We start from the raw sequence: 18752 nt of genomic DNA, 5'->3' as shown, positions 1-18752 counted from the left end.
ATGGTGATTTGTGAGGTGAGAGATCTTAGTCATTCATTCCATAGATGGGTCATCAATATTACAGAATGTGCTCAACCGTTATCCCCCCTTTCCCTTGACTATTATCCCATCAAATAAAAATTAATAAAGAAAATATTGTCCTCTATCCAAAATATATATTCATAAGCCTTATAGGCCTTCTAAAATATTTACTCAAATCTATTAAGGATAAAACACAACTCAAACAAATTTGAGATTAAATATATCAACAAATCTCATAAAGAGGGGGAGGTGCTACCCATGAAATAAGCCTCCCCTCAAAAGGCAGCGTGCCACCCAAGATAGGGACTTATGGGCCGCACCTTCTAGAATATGGTGGACCCATGTGCACAATGCGCCCCAATAAAATTTCATATATTTAAAAATAAATTTTAAAATATTATTTGAATATTTAAATCATTAAAAATTAATATCTTTAATTTTATAAACCCGAATTTCATAAATAAATATCCAGGGATTTATAAAAATTCAAATAATAATTCTAAAATAATATGTTCCATAAAAAAAAGACAATTAAATTAATTTGATAGGAAAATGATCCATATGGTCAAGAAATTATATCAATAATGAAGCATTTCATCTTTAACTGTGGATTACATATCACACTTGCTTTATCATGTCGACTCAGTGTTGCCCATGACCCACAGTTCAAGCAGAGGCTCATTAGTGGGTCACCGAAATCTGGCCGATGAGCCAAAGGATGGTTATACCAGTCTGTGGATTTCAGGTTCTCCCCTAGAGACGAGTCAATGTCAACTAGACCTAATGCAACTACATGGTGAATAGGGGTATTTCTCGCACATGCATACGCTTCACCCTAAAAGGTGGCTTGCTCGCTTTCCTGAACAGTCTATCAATATGCATACCGTATGATGGAACATGGATGAGGCTTTGGCCCCCATCTCTGTAGGCCACCATCACACACAAGGGTCACACAGTCCCTTGGCTCTCTCATCCGGGCATATTCTGACCTCATCAAGGGATAACCCACTAGAACCCTTCTTGGTTTATTTTCTATACCCAAGCAATATGGATTTTTCCCAACCGACTGGCCTCAACCGTCAAGCACAGTCCGATATCTGCAAACATTGTTTGCATGATATGGTCTGTGAGGGACTACACTCTCACTGAGTCCATGATCCATTGTATCAAATGTCTCCTCACAATCACTCATAAGGCCTTTAAAGGCCACATAAACCAACATCTCTCACTTGGCCTTTAAAGGGCTTACATTCTCTCTTTCTCACTTTTTCTCATCCCCATCTGTCTGTCTTCTTCACAATCTCTCTCAATACGTGAATCATGGCTTTTACTATCAATCCTTTCACAAAAGGACTCATAGAGGCAACGCCTCTTTCTTTTTATTACTCCGATCTCATCCTGAAAGTCATGATAGTCCATCTTTCATATTGCATCGCGAATCATGGACCTGCTATTACAAAAGATCATCACGTATCCGCATCGCATAGGGTCAAATCCTCATGGACTCAAAAGAGTTTTTCAAACAAGCTGCTTCTTTCTATAACCATACAATCAGTGCCACACATCTAGGTTCCATTGGTAAATAACATCATACTATGTTGTTCCAGTTGGCTTGTCAAACACTAGGAACTCCCACTGAAATATTTAATCTTATACGTTTATAGTTATTATGGAATTGTGGCTCCCTTTTACATGCATATCGACGCCATGTTGTTGCAGAAAAACTTCACTATCTCACAACGCATGGGTTGAAAGTTCAGTCAATTAAGAAATTTCTTAGTCCATACGGCCTCCTTGGTTGCCAAATAGCACGCCACGTATTCTGTCTCCATAATGGACAATACCATTGTGTCCTGCTTTTTTTATTTTCGATAAATTGTTTATCATGACCTCGCTCCCTGCCCCCTACCGTTCACACTGGAGGTAGCGAATGTCAATCAGGTCGGAGTGCGCTCATCGCTTTTAAAGAAGCGGTAAACAAAGCAAACCACGAAAAAAGGAAAACTCAAAACACAACCATACAAGAAAATAAGCAAAACAAAACAAAAACTTATATTTATACATATTCAAATTTAGAGTATTACAATTGTTTAAGACACCAAAGGCCCAGATACAAAAATACATATCTCCAAAAAAAACAAGAACATGGCCCACGACCATCCAAACACATACAATCAAAGGTCTTCTCAACAGATGCAGGTTCTCCGAAATACCAAAACACTCACCCAACCAACTGCCCTTGACCTGTAGTTACTACTCTACAAAGATGGAAAGTGAAAGAATGAGCTATAAAGCTTAGTAAGTAGAATCAAATGGCATGCTTTACTAATATATCCAGCAAGGAGTCATGAGTAATTCTCTTTGGAGATAAGAAATAACAATCACACATGCATTATTCAAAACACCAATCTATCACGTCTTATCAGCACAAGTATCATAACGAATCATAACACTATAAATTTGAACCAATACTATTGTGTAACAACATCAATATGTACATTAACCAACTCACTCTCTAGGTCACCTACTCCCAAAGTAGAGGCTCTATTCATCAGGCCAACCAATCTCATTGCTTACGACCTCTACCATCACTTAGGAGGGAAGGCAATAACAAGTGGGTGTCCCACTTCGTAATGCCGTTGCACATGCACACACACAATCCCCAGCGCGCTTTGGGGTTTGATAGGCGGTGGCCTTGAAAAACACGATCCACTTATTACACAGAAAGTTGGGGGGTGCGACCCTCCCATCACACACTCTTCCTAACTCCCTTCTTATCATTGGGGAGTCATGGAAGCTGCTGGTACCAGTTGGCAATGCAATACGCTCAAAGCACGCCACTGGATCATAGATCACTTAACACCTCATGGCCATGCAATATGCTCAAAGCATGTCAATCAGTCATATATCACAATAACACATATCAAGGTATCACACATCTCAATATGGTCATACAATTTGCTCAAAGCATGTCAATCAGTCACATATCACAATACTACATATTGCGGTATCACATATCTCAATATAATCATGTAATATGCTCAAAGCAAGCCAATAAGTTACAAAAAAACACACATCATAACAAAGCATGTCTAAAAGTCATGCACATTGATTTGCACATAGCACTTATCACTTGCACTTATCACATGCACTTATCATATGTACTCAGCACGTCATCACATACTACAATTGGATGACCTATCATATTCATAGTCTGCTACATCTGAGTCAGTCATATTCAATAAGAACTCACTCATTCATTAGCATACTTGTCTTTCATAGACATGCCTTGTGAGGATTCGCCTTTTTACAAACAGTAGCATTCACTATTTCATAAGCATAACAGATTTCAACCATGCATAGTTTATGATTACATGAGTACATTCCATTTCACACCATAGGTATGCCTTACTTCAATCATACTTACACTTAGTCAAGTATTCACCGATCTTTCATTTAGAACTGATTTGAGGCTAAATCAGGGGCGTTTTGGTCGACTAATTAACCATTACAACAAAAAGGAAATATTCTTGAATTTTCTACATTCATAACAATGACATTACTCTAGAAAAATGAACACCGATTCCAAATCACAAAAAATATTGACATGCTTTCATAATTAATTTTATACTAGACACATGTATCTTTCAAATGGGGTGGTTTGAAAGCATTTGGACTTCATTTGATCTGTCAAAACCTCCTGCCACCAGAAGTCAAATTCTGAACTCTGTTAAATTCTGCTAACAGTGACATATCCCTTTTCATGAAGGCATAAATTTCAATCTAAAAGGAATTTCGAAATAATTTCAACATGCACCTTTTAGTACACACACAGATATTTCAAATGGCAGTGATTTGAGAGAAATTGGACTTCATTTGGTTAGCCAAAACTCAGGGCAACAGAGACATTAGATATGAATTTCAGTGAAAACTACCAACAGTAACATGTTCACATAAATTGAAGCATAGATTCTCGTTTATAAAGAATTTGAACAAGTTTTAAACATGAACATCATAGTAGGCATCGGTATCTTTCAAACAGCAGTAATTTGGAATCGTTTGGACCTCATTTGACTACTTAAAGGTTCATTACAACAGCATAAAACTTCCTGGAAATTCACAATGTTAATCATGGCATACCTCAAAGAACAGTCAATAACCCACCAATTCATGATAGACAACCACATGAACCCCCTTTAATCTCATATTAGACTCACATATTTCTTGATTCACAACTTTTCATGACCAACAAAAGAATTTCATTACCCCAAATCGTCATGCAATGAAGGGCCAATTTTTCTGGAAAACAGGGCCCTCTTCTAGCATAGTTTGCAACATACAGCCACATGCATAGTGATATTTCATCCATAACCAAACTTAAGCCTCATACAATGTACATTCATGCTCATGCTTATATTCACACACACATGATTTCATATTTGGATGAATCAACTGAAAACATGCATCATGAGAGCATGGAAATGAATCTACTTACTTGAAGTTCCCCGACACCGTATTTTTTCCAAGGTCAAGCTTTCAATGGTACCGTATTTTTTCCAAGGTCAAGCTTTCAATGGTCAAGCTTGAGGCTCTAAGGGCTCAAAGGGGAAAACGTGGCTGGGAGAGGGGGAGAGAGAGAACCCTTGAGAGGGGTGTGAAGGGGTGAAATAAATAGGAAAAGAAGTGAGGTAGCTTGCAACAACAAGTGGCATCAAGGGACCTCCATATGGCACACAATTTACAAGTGGCATACACAAGGCACACAAATTAACAAGCAATGGACAAGTGGTTCATAAACATGAGAGAAAAGAAGAGGAAGTCCCTTGGACCACCCTATAAAGCTGGGCCCGACGGCCCACATCTCACATAGCAGCTCACACCTTCATCGTGCACGGCGACACTCTCCTTCTGTTTCCAACTACTGCACTCTCTCTCACCCTCTACATCTGCTCCTCATACTACCGTGTACGACACTCCCACTGCCGCGCACTGCAGCACACACCTTATGTCTCTTACTGTCGCACTCTCACTGTCATGCGCTCACCTTATGTCTCTTACTGTCGCACTCTCACTGTCACGCGCTCTCTCGCTGCCACCCACTCTCTAAATGTCACGCTCTCTCACTATCGTGTGCTCTCACTGCCGCGCTCTCTCTCACTATCGTGCACTCTCACTGCCGCATGCTCTCTCACTGCCATGCGAGTTCTCTCTCTTCTTCTCTCTTCCTTCGTACACTCTATTAGGCTGGAAAAAATCTGGGTCGTCACATTATCCTCCCCTTAAAAAGGATTTTGTCCTCAAAATCATATACTTGATCATCACATAAATTGGGGTTTGAGATGGGCACTCTACTCCAACAACCTACTAAGGCACAAGCACAAGCACAAGCACACAACCAACCTAAGCCTCGAAGGGTACCAAACGTCTGAACGTCTAAAAGAATCACATCTAGGGGTGAAACTCAACTTCCCAAATGTTCCCCCAGTACTTAAACTCTAAGCCGGCCACTAAAAAGGCATGCACAACCACTAAGGTATAATTAAAAGGCGCAGATTCAATACTTAGGTGTCATAGAAAAAAAATGTGAGGCTACAACAAAGTAGTAAAATAATCAGGGTCAAGCAGAATTTCATTTCTCCTTCCATAAATAAAGAACTTACCTTGAATCTCTAATGTGGAAGCCTTCGCCTCCTGCTCCACAAATGCAAACACCCTACCTTGAGTCTTTGGCTTGGGCTCATCCCTCATCATGGGGCAGTTCCTAATCTGGCTTGTCGCACTTGAAGCATGCCTTCATTTTTAGCCAGCATTCGAAAGCCGCATGACCAGGCTTCCCACAAAGCCATAGTGTACTAGTTGGTTTTACTTAACATCGCCCATAAAAGTCTTTTGGGCTTTACCATTTCCCCGGTCCCCTCTTTCTTGAAAATCTCTCAAAGGAGGGACCCTCGCCTTCAGCTTCTCTCTCCTTTGTCAAAGATCATCACAATCCTTCTCTATCTTCCTAGCCAAGTCCACTAGTGGGGAGAAGGTCTTAAGATTGGCTGATATCATCTTCCCTCTTGTGTCTAGCCGAAGGCCTCTCTCAAATTTGCTCACCTTACGTGCCTCTATATGAATGATGTGTGGCGTGTAGCGAGAGAGCTCTGCAAATTTGGCTGCGTACTATTCTACTGACAATCTTCCTTATTGCAGCTCGATAAATTCTATTTCTTTTACCGCTCAAAGTGAGTTAGGGAAGTATTTTTCATTAAAAGTCCCCACGTCACTGCAGTCCCTGACTCTTCTCAGGATTATTTCACTGAGCTCCATCAGTGCTCGGCGTCCCCTTCTAACATTAAGGTCCCTCATCGGAGCAATGCAACACTTCAAATATCTTCTCTACCTGCCTCCTCCATCTTTCAGCCTTTTCCAGTCCTCCTTGTCTCAAGAATGCGGGAGGGCCAAGTCTCCTAAACTTTTCAATCAACCCACTGCAATCTAGATCTGAGGTGGAGGCAACCGAGGCCAGCATACAATTTTTCATAATTTGGGTCGCCCGCAGTGTTCGGAAGAATTCCCCAAATGCCTCGGTGTTGTCATTACTGAAACTCTTATTGTTGGCATGAGTCCTCGTCATCTTTGTCCTACCACAAAAACACCCAGTCACTAGCCTATCCAAGAACCACTATAAGGACACTTCTAAGACTCTCTAGGCTAAGAATCATATCCTAGTTGTTTTGATACCATAACTGACATGACCTCGCTCCTTATCTACCGTTCACACAGGAGGGCAGCAGAGTGCGGGTCCGTAATCCCAAGGTAGCGAATGCCACTCAGGTCGGAGTGCGCTCATCGCTTTTAGAGAAGCGATAAACAAAGCAAACCACGAAAAAAGGAAAACTCTAAACACAACCATACAAGAAACTGGACAAAATAAAACTAAAACTTATATTTATACATATTCAACTTAGAGTATTACAATCGTCTGACACACCAAAGGCTCTGATACAAAAATACATACCTCCGACAAAAATAATAACATGGCCCACGACCATCCAAACACATACAATCAAAGGTCTTCTCGGCAGGTGCAATGCCTCAGAGCCGCCAGAACGCTCACCTAACAATCTGCCCCTGACCTGTAGCTACTACTCTACAAGGATGGAAAGTAAAGGAATGAGATATAAAGCCTAGTAGATACAATCATATACCATGCTTTACTACTATATCTAGCAAGGAGTCATGAGTAATTCTTTTCGGAGATAAGAAATAATAATCACACATGCATTATTCAAAACACTAATCTATCAGGTCTTATCAGCCCAAGTATCACAACGAATCACAAAACTATAAATTTGAAAACATCAACATGTATATTAACTAACTCACTCTCTAGGTCACCTACCCTTGAAGTAGAGGCCCTATTCATCAGGCCAAGTCAATCCCATTGCTTACGACGACTACTATCACTCTGGAGGGAAGACAATAACAAGTGGGTGTCCCACTTCGTAGTGCCTTCCCACATGCACACATACAATCCCCAACACGCTTTGGGGTTTTCGATAGGTGGTGGCCTTGTAATCCACGATCCACTTATTACACAAAAATTTGGGGGGTGCGACCCTCCCATCACACAATCTTCCTAACTCCCTTCTCATCATTGGGAAGTCAGAGAAGCTGCCGGCACCAGTTGACAACGCAATACGTTCAAAGCACGCCACTGGATCATATATCACTTAACACCTCATGGCCATGCAATATGCTCAAAGCACGTCAATCAGTCACATATCACAATAACACATATCACGATATCACATATCTTAATATGGTCAAGCAATATGCTCAAAGCATGTCAAACAGTCACATCGCAATAACACATATCACGATATCACATATCTCAGTATGGTCATGCAATATGCTCAAAGCATGCCAATCAGTCACAACAGGACACACATTATAACAAAGCATGTCTCAACATCATGCACATTCATTTTTACATAGCACTTATCACTTGCACTTATCACATGCACTTAACATATGCACTCATCACGTCATCACATACTACAATTGGATGATTTATCATATTCGTAGTTTGCTTCATCTGAGTCAGGCATATTCAATAAGCACTCACTCATTCATTAGCATACATGTCTTTCATAAACATGCCTCATGAGCATTCGCTATTTTACAAGCAGTGGCTTTCACTATTTCATAAGCATAACTGATTTCAACCATGCATAGTCAATGATAACATGAGTACATTGCCTTTCACATCATAAGTATGCCTTATTTCAATCATACTTATACTTAGTCAAGTATTCACTGATCTTTCATTTAGAACTGATTTGGGGCTAAATCAGGGGCGTTTTGGTCGATTAATTAACCATTACAACAAAAGGAAAGATTTTGGAATTTTCTACATTCATAACAGTGACATTGCTCTAGAAAAATAAACACCGTTTCCAAATCATAGAAAATCTTGACATGCTTCCGTAGCCAATTTTATACTAGACATACGTATCTTTGAAATGGGGATAGTTTGAAAGTATTTGGACTTTATTTGATCGGTCAAAAGCTCGTGCCACCAGAAGTCAAATTTTGAATTCTGCTAACAGTGACATATCCCTCTTCACGAAGGCATAACTTTCAATCTAAGAGGAATTTCGAAATAATTTCAACATGCAACTTTTAGTACACATACGGATCTTTCAAATGGCAGTGGTTTGAGGAAATTGAAATCCATTTGGTTAGTCAAAACTCATAGCAACAGAAGCAATGAAATGAATTTCCGTGAAAACTTCCAATAGTGACATGTTTGCATAATTTGAAGCTTAGGTTCTCATTTATAAGAATTTGAACAAGTTTTAAACATGAACATCATAGTAGACACCTGTATCTTTCAAACATCGATAATTTAGAATCATTTGGGCCCCATTTGGGTACTCAAAGGTTCATTACAAAAACATGAAAGCTTCATGGAAATTCACAATGTTAATCATGGCATACCTCAAAAAACAATCAATAACCCCCAATTCATGATAGACAACCACATGAACCCTCTTTAATCTCATATTAGACTCAGATATTTCTCGATTCACAACTTTTCATGACCACCAAAAGAATTTCATTACCCCAAATCATCATGCAATGAAGGCCCAATTTTTCTAGCTTAGTTTTGCAACATACAACCACATGCATAGTAAGATTTCATTCATAACCAACCTTAAGCCTCATGCAGTGCACATTCATGCTCATACTTACATTCACACCCACACGATTTCATATTTGGATGAATCAACCAAAAACATACATCATGAGAGCAGGGAAGTGAATCTACTTACTTAAAGTTCCCCTACACAGTACTTTTCCCAAGGTCAAGCTTTCAATGGAGGGTCTCAAGCTTGAGGCTCTATGGCTCAAAGGGGAAAAACATGGTTGAGAGAGAGAAAAAAAATCCTTGAGAGGGGTGTGAAGGAGTGAAATAAATAGGAAAAGGAAAGAGGTAGCATGCAACAACAAATGGCATCAAAGGACCTCCACATGGCACACACTTTACAAGTGGCTTACACAAGGCACATAAATTAATAAGCAATGGACAAGTGGTTCATAAACATGAGAGAAAAGGGGAGGAAGTCCCATGGACCACCCTATAAAGCTACGCCCGATGGCCCACATCTCACACGATAGCTCACACCTACATCGTGCACGACGTCACTCTCCTTCTGCCTCCTACTGTCGTGCGCTCTCTCACCCTCTACTTCTGCTTCTCATATTGCGGCGAACGGCACTCACACTGCCGCGCACGGCAGCACACACCTTTTGTCTCTTACTAATGCGTGCTCTTACTGTTGTGCGCTCTCTTACTGTTGCACGCTCTCTCACGGATGCGCCCTCTCACTGTCGCGCGCTCTCTCACTACTGCACGCTCTCATTGTCGCGCTCTCTCACTATCGCTCGCTCTCTCACTGCCGCGCGCATTCTATCTCTTCTTCTCCCCTCTACAGTACACTCTATTAGGCAAGGAAAAATCTAGGTCATCACATTATTCTCCCTCCAAGTATGAATACGTATCCGAATGTAGACTTCACATCATCTGGATCCTTGAGATAGTTTGTATCTGTATATCTAAATATCCAAGCAGCTAAAAAAAAAACATGGGACTATAGCAGCACCCACTCAATTATTGCACATACAATATATACAATCTCAACATTCTTATGCGTATATCATGAGGTGACATAGCAATTTTCGTGCAAAGTGTAATTCAATGCCCATTGGTTTCAGAATAAGTAAAACCTTTATGAACTATAAAAAAGTTCAACCACACTAGTCATCTGGTGGTAAATTCATACCAACAAAGTTATCTAATTAACATAATATGTGTGAAGGAAGCTTAGTAAGATGGCCTTTACAACATTCCCTATGGTTCAAGGTATTAGGTAATAGAGGATTCTAAATAACTACAAACATGAGTCAAGGCATATGGGTATTTTAAAAACCTGTGCATGACAGACTTTCTCCCAATTTGTAAATATCTTGATGGCATAATGGTTTTCCCCCTTTTAAAAAAAAAAATTGACTTGGTATATATATATATATATATATCACAAGTAATGGTTAGAGAATAGTATGACGGTTTAAAATGTTGTTTTCATAAAGACTTAGTGGATCTAACATGACTATATTGTTTTCTTAAAAGCCTCATTAATTGACTTAGGTTTTTTCTCAAAACATCCAAATTTAATTTTAAAATATATGTTTAGTCTTCATGTTTACAACTACAAAACAAGTCATGAAGTCCATATTACAATTTTATCTAAGTTAAAGCATGACTAAAGAATGATTATCAAAATCTTTACAAAAAATTATTTTTGTCAAATATGGAGACTTTATGAAGAGATCAGCATTACATGCAACACATCATATTACTGGACATTATTGAGAGGATGGCCACTAAGATCGAGTTCTATCAGAATATTTCATTCATGCTTACATATTTGAATGAGTCATATGCATACCTCGTATCTCATACTTAGGGCTCAAAGCCCTCAATCAACTCACATCTCCATGTGTATGACTCCCTTAAGTAGTTCGTACTCTTAGCGCAAGAGGCACTATAACACATGGTATTTATAAATAGACTCTATCAAATTTGTTAGTACATATCACTCAATGTCCATATACTCCATACATGTTTATGAAACATTTAACCAAAATATAACCAAAGCATATAAAAAGTTTCGGAATCGTCTTTCCCTATATGACCTTACCATGTAATGTGAGATAGATTTCATACCTCAAAATCATGTAGTGTGGTATCTGGGCTTTTATGATTCATTGCTTTTACAATTGTTTGGCAATGTTGGAAGAGCACACAATTGATGGAGAATATATTGATCTTCGTTTTCGCATGTCACGATGTGTCCATATCTGCGGCACTTGGATTCTTCCTTGTATCACACAGCGAAGAAAACGTCTTCTTCATCTCATCATTTCAAATATCACAAATTTGATTCTCCCATTTATCAGTAACTTTTTTTTTTGCTACCTCCAAGCCTCTATATGTATTTGTTCATTTCGAAGAAACCAATATACTTTTATAGGTATTGTGTTTCTCCTTCTTTCTGTTATTCTCAGATCGAATACTATTCATATAGAGTATCGTACCTTGCCAACTCTGTACTTCCTCTCTCTGAAGTTTTATTATAATAAATCATACCTATGTTACACTGTAAAACATTTTTAAATGAGCCCTAAAAATGTCTTCATTACTGAGAACCCAAATATGTGCATTAACATGCAACATCTTTTTAATCAACTCATAAAGAGTTTCTCTCCGAATCCTTTTGAGTACTAAAATAGACTCAAAAATATAAAAAAGTGCTCAGTTCCATCCCTAAATCACACCATTAAGTGAGTCTACCTTTTGGTAACTTTTACGACAAAATACAATTTTCTTAGCAGAAAATCAGGTTGAGCATCTCTCAATAAAAAAATTGTTTCTCTCAAACCTCAAAGAATTTCTTCCTGAAATCTCATGTCTAAAACTAAACTCAAAACCAAATCATAACATCATAGTATGTATCCCAAACAATACCTTCCTTCAGAGAAATAAGTAAGGTGACATACACATCACAAAATAACTTATACTGCAGAATTCCAAGATAAATATTGTCTAGTAAAATTGTATTTTCTCTTTACCCTTGTAGAGTTTTCCTTTCAAACTAATTTTGGTTAAAAGTAGACACATAATGGTAGCACATATATTTCCATAAGCCTTATATCACTCTGTTAAGTCGGCTTGATAATTATAAATTTTTAAGTCACAATGAAGAGCATACCATAATTGCTGAAAATTTAGGTTGACCTCTCTTCAATCCAAAATTTTTATTCCCCTCTTCCCATAAATATTTCTATCTCAAATAAATTTCATTACAAACAAGTCTCATAATGGAAGTATAAAAACTTAGTGTGAGCCATAAAACATTATGTTAAGAATAGAAATAAAATTTTGACTTCCAAGTCATGGAAATAATTTTCTTTGTAGAAAATAACACTTGCGCACCCTTCAATAAATTGATCATATATTTCAAACCACAAGGAATTTCTTGACGAAATATTTTTTGTTTGAAAGTAGATTCAATTTTATGAGTTCTAATTAAATTTCAGTAAGAAATAAAGTCATATCATTGGTGGGAAAAATCACAGAACTCAATGGACAGTTGCTGAATTTGGCAGGGTCAAACTGATACATTTCATTCATGAGTCCATAACTCTCAATTCCCTTAGGAACTCCCACTGAAATTTTGTAGATAGATCCTACTCTCAAAGACACACAAAATCATTGAAGTATGAAATAGAGAAATACATGATTATTTTATTCATATAACTAGTCCAAAATAGCACATAATACCTTTTCTGCAGATTTCCTTTCTCGGTGTTTCGAATATTTCAATAATTATTAACTGGGTGTATTACTTGATTATAAAGATTATTGGCTTTCTCGTATCTCATTCCCAAGGTTCGTCTTGACTCAATAAAGAGAAAACACATTTAATGACATCAAATATCAACTTTACTCAGATACCAATAAAAGTTTGACTAGTGTGATCTTTATCAGGGAATTTTTTTTTTTCTCACCCCTTTTTCTTTTTTTTTCTTTTCTTTGGCAAAGATCACTTGCAAGTAGTCTTATTACAATAACTCTTGCTTCAAATAAAATAAAAATTTACCAATCTAGGAACTTAATAACTTTGATGCCATTGAACCAATTTTCTTAATAAAAAAAAATAACCCTAAATCTTGTGCTTGAGAATATTAAGACTATACAATTAAATATGCAAGGAACAAAAGAGAATACTGGAGATTATCTCAACTGGGCTTATTACGCCCCACACCGAGTCACCACCATCCGATGGCGTGGGATCGACAGTCTTTATTCAATCTCAACTGGGAAAGCTACTTCCGGCCAAGCTCTTCAATGGAACCCTTATGCTCACGCTAGATTCTTGGGATCAATCCCCAAAATACTGAGACAAAAACTCTCCCTTTTTTATTTTTCTTAATCCCTAGGACTTTGAACAAAATTAAGAGAGATGAGAATTTTTAATTCTCCTTAGAGAGAGAGGCGTGCTATCGGAGAAAGAGTACAGGAGATATTGGGTAGAGGAGATATTGGGGAGAGAAATTAGAGAGAGATGGTTTATCTCTAGGTGGGGGGTGAGAGTAGAGGAGATATTGGGGAAAGAAATTAGAGAGAGATGGTTTATGTCTAGGTGGGGTGTACCTGCTAAGAGAGAGAATAGGTCTAGGTCGAGCGTGCCCCTTTTATTGAGAGCTAACAGAAGGGTGTGCCCCTTTTATTGGGCTAAGAGAAGAGGTATGTGCTTGAGAGGGATGGGAGAAGTGAGAGGTGCGTGTCCTTTATGAACAGAGAGATGAGAGAGGTGGAGAGTGATTAGAATGAAGGGGGATTACCCCTTTTTATAGAGAATTGGGTTAGGGTTACCATTTCTTACCTCACAAGATTGAATCTGAACCGTCGATCAACTGTGACTTGTGGGGTGAGAGATCTGAGCCATTTATTCTATAGATGGGTCATCAACATTACAGAATGTGTTGAACCATTATCCCCCCTTTCCTTTGACCATTATCTCATCAAATAAAAATTAATCAAGATAATATTATGCTCTATCCAAAATATATATTCATAAGCTTTATAAGCCTTCTAAAAGATTTACTCAAATCTCTTAAGGACAAAAACACAACTCAACCCAATTTGAGATAAAAAATGTCAACAAATCCCATAAAGAGGGGGAGGTGCCACCCATAAGATAAGCCTCCTCTCAAAAGGTGGTGTGCCACCCAAGATAGGGACTTATGGCCCCCACCTTCTAGAATATGGTGGGTCCATGTGCACAATGGGCCCCCATAAAATTTCATATATTTTAAAATACTATTTGAATATTTAAATCATTAAAAATCAATATCTTTAATTTTATAAATCCAAATTTCATAAATAAAATATCCAGTGATTTATAAAAATTCAAATGATAATTCTAAAATAATATCTTCCATAAAAAAATACAATTAAATTAATTTGATGGGAAAAGGATCCATATGGTCAAGGAATTAAATCAATAATGAAGCATTCCATCTTCAACTGTAGACTACATACCACGCTTGTTTTATCATGCCTACTCAACGTTGCCCATGACCCACAGTCCAAGCAGAGGCTCATTAGTGGGTCACCAAAGTCTGGCCGATGAGCCAAAGGATCGCAATCCCAGTCTATGGATTTCAGGTTCTCCCTTAGAGACGAGTCAATGTCACCTAGACCTGATGCGACCATAGCACTATGACGCATAGGGATATCTCTCACACATGTATACGCTTCACCCCTAAAAGGTGACCTGCTCGCTTTCTCAAACGGTCTATCAATATGTATGCTTTGTGATGGTACATGGATGAGGCTTTCGCTCCCATCTTTGTAGGCCACCATCACATACCAAGGTTACACAGTATTTCGACTCTCTCATTCGGGCATACTCCAACCTCATCAAGGGATAACCCACTAGAACCCTTCTCGATTTATTTCTATACTCAGACAATATATGTTTTTCCTAACCGACTGGCCTAGACTATCAAGCATAATATGGTATTTGCAAACCTCTTTTACATGATATGAGGGACTACACTCTCAATGAGTCCATGATCTATTGTATCAAATGTCTTATCACAATCACTCCTAAGGCCTTTAAAGGCCACATAAACCCAACATGGGCATCTTTCAACTAGGCAGGAGGAACCAATATGGGAGGATTTACCTATATAACTTATCAAAAATCTCTCTCCACCTCTCTTCTCATCCTTAATAACTTTGCAAGACTCTTTTCTTCGCCTTTCTTTTGATTCCTTTTCCTCTAAGGCATTTTGCTCGCGGGAATTCTCCCCATGAGGGATTTTTGTCGACTACATGTTTCATGGGAAAGCAGTAACCAAGGATGCCCCCAAAATTCATGCCATTGTATATTTTAGCAGGGTTGTTAGGAAATAGACTTCAAACTTTGCGAAGTATGAAGCTAATTTCCCATCTCTAGGAGCAATTTCTTTTGTTTTTCTGAAAGAATTATTTTTTCTTTTTCAAAAATTATGCATTCACACACGGTTCATCTAAAAGTTCAGAAAGTAATCTTCCAACAAAAGTAGTCATTCCTTTGTTAAAAAACATGAAAGATTAAGTTCCTAGGGGGTAGAAACTTAATCTAACTATGCATAATATAAATACATAATATTACTATTATTAATACGATATAATGTAGGGAAATTATCACAAATATACCTCTATTTAGAAAAAAAAACCCTCAACTTTCATAAACCTCACCCATACTTTTTTTTTTTTTTTTTTTTTTTTTTTTCAATTTTGGCGTTTTCTTTATCAAAATAGCCTTCACTGTAGTCATATTACCATGAAGCCAATTACCATAATTTAATTACCGTAAAAACTAATTCATGTTATATGGTATTTTAAGTACCGTAGAAAATAACCCATATTATACGACATTTTAAGTACCGTAAAAACTAACCCATATTATACGGTACTCAAAATGCCGTAAAATCTTTTCTCAGAGAATTAGAGAGAGAAATAAGAGAAAAAATAATTTGAGAGAGAAAGAAAAGATAAATATTAAAAATAATTAGAGAGAAAAAGAAGAGATAAACATAAAAAGAATTAGAGAGATGAAATAAATAAATATAAACAGGAGAAAAGGGTTTACAACATTTAGAGTGTCGTATAACATGGGTTAGTTTTTACTACACTTAAAAATGCCGTATAACATGGGTTAGTTTTTACTGTACTTAAAAATGTCGTATAACATGAGTTAGTTTTTACGGTATCGTATAACATTTTAGTTTTTACTTTTTACTTTTTACTGTACCGTATAACATTTTAATTTTTAGTTTTTATGGTACTTTAAGTAGCGTAATTGTGCTTCACGGCAATATGATTACTATGAAGGTTATTTTGGTAAAAAAAACTCTCAAAATTGAAGAAAAAGGGTGTGGGCGACGTTTATAAAAGTTAAAGGTTTTTTTTAAATAGACGAAAATTAAGGTATATTTGTGATAATTTCTCTATAATGTAATATAATATTATTATAGCATAATATTATATAATATAATATTATATTACATTACATTATATTCTATTATATTATATATTTATATTTATTCTATTAATGTAATTTATATTATATAGTATATATTGATTATTTATTACATGGAAAAAGTTTATATAAGATTGCAACCTTAAAATGTCAAATTATAATTGCACCTCAAAAATCCATCGACAAAAGTTGTTTAAATGTTGAAAAAACCTCTAATTGATCATCTTGACATAGAGATGTATGAATATGAAAAAAAAAAAAAAAGATTTTGAGTCCTATAAATAGTGCATCTTACAATACATTATCTAGACCGTCTATTTTCAAGATTTTTATATGTTTATAGATCTGCTTGATTTTAACCATTTTTGGAGTTTAAAATTTATTTTATCAATTCAATTGTTGGTACTTTCATTCGGGATTCAATTTTTACTAGTATGCGATCAAAGTGCGACCATTGCTTTGAAGTTGTCCTACCTTTTTTTATGGCTGAATAAATGGGTCAATTCATTTTCTTTTCTCTTGGGTAGTTCAGAGGTAAGCATCAAACTTGAGATGTAATACTGCTAAACTGCGAACTAATCATACCCGAGCCTGATTTCTATATAGATATAGCTAAGCAACCATCATTAGTCATGTAGTAGATATCAAGTGCACTATGTATATTAAATCTTCATATAAGTGTTGATTTCAATGAGAGTATCAATTAGGACGATGACAATGATGTTGGGAAAATAGAAGAAGAATAGTATAGATTGTGCGGTGCTGCAAGGTACTAAGACCTCCACTGCAGAAGCAGAGAGACTTAGGTTAGTTCGGGAAAAAATCGAGAGAGTTAGGCATAACCCCTGGACAAAGACGCACAGGTCGTGAGCATCGTAGGATAATTATTCATAGCGATGACAACAACGATGACGGACAAAACACATGCAAAGGAGGCAATGAGCATAAACAGTTTCAAAGTCTAGGTGACTATAGCCTAGAAACTTTACAATGTAGTATTCCTACTTGGCAAGGAGGTATTGTTGTTGCTCTACCGACTCCATCGGGCTTCACGGTGATTTTTTCCCTTGTCAAACCTGATAAAAAAAACTCAAGAAAATCCTGAACCCCATCGTCGATCTTACTACTTTTAAGTAGTGCTTTTTACTATTATGTAATATTATGTAAACTAGTTCATCAAAAACAGTATTACTTCAGGTATCTAAAATTTTCTCCAAAACTCTATTATGCCTATAATATATATTTTTTATTTTATTTTATGTGACAATATATAAAAACAATACATGTAAAGTTTTTTAAAAAAATTACAATTTTGTACAATTTTTTTGGTTTTTTTGGGAATTTTTACCCAAATTACATTTTCCAGTAAAAATTGGGGCACTAATCAGTTGATTTAGTCCGAATCAATCCAACTAATCGGATAGGACCAAGATTGACTAGTCAGCCCGATTCGTTTTTTTAACACTGACATCCACCACCCTAACCAGGCCCATTCCTCTCTCCAGCAACATTCTTTTGCAAAAGGAAACATGATTTAAGAGTTTCAAGAAAGTGATCAATGCACTTCAAAGGAGAGTGAGGCTGCTAGAGATTCTTAAAGTCTATTCCAAAGAGAGTGAGAGAGAGATATTCCAACAATTTATGAGCAAATGGGGTAACTCATCCACGGCCATGGATAAGAGGAAGGGGGAGTTAAAATGTCAAAGCTCTTCTTGACCAATGAATCACATTCGATATTTCAAAAATGAGAACTATTCTTTGGAGATCTATTTAGGTTAGCCTTCTTTGGAGTGTATGGAAGGAAAGAAATAGAAGAGTCATTAAAATTGAATATTTTGGCAGTTCCAGCTGATTGGTTCCTTGCACATAAGGATAGTGGCTTTATTCTTAAAAGTCTTATCATTAGCAATCATTTTGCATGACTATGAGTGTTACCACCAACACTCGTAGTGAAGTTGTATGTATACCACCACCAATTAATTCCTTCAAACTTAATTTTAATGGAAGTTCACTTGGCAGTCCAGAGCCAACTAACTACGGTGGTCTTATCAAAAATAATTTGGTTCACATTATATTTTCCTT

The 18752-nt window shown here is 37.0% G+C and overlaps 1 long non-coding RNA gene across 1 annotated transcript; it reads right to left on the bottom strand.

Annotated features, from left to right (window-relative positions):
* Positions 1 to 2057: 2057 nt before the first annotated feature.
* On the bottom strand, positions 2058 to 7156 carry LOC148782833 (uncharacterized). The gene is made up of 2 exons (XR_016051047.1): positions 7025 to 7156; positions 2058 to 2279 (listed from the first exon to the last, which is right to left on the bottom strand). It is a non-coding gene; the product is annotated as an uncharacterized LOC148782833 (long non-coding RNA).
* Positions 7157 to 18752: the final 11596 nt, after the last annotated feature.

The sequence above is a fragment of the Amborella trichopoda genome, chromosome 3, assembly GCF_054954075.1.
Source record: "Amborella trichopoda isolate Santa Cruz 75 chromosome 3, AtrichopodaSantaCruz75HAP2 v2.0, whole genome shotgun sequence".
In the NCBI taxonomy this organism is placed as follows: Eukaryota; Viridiplantae; Streptophyta; class Magnoliopsida; order Amborellales; family Amborellaceae; genus Amborella; species Amborella trichopoda.
Note: the sequence above shows the minus strand (reverse complement) of the source record. Positions and strands in the feature narration are given on the sequence as shown.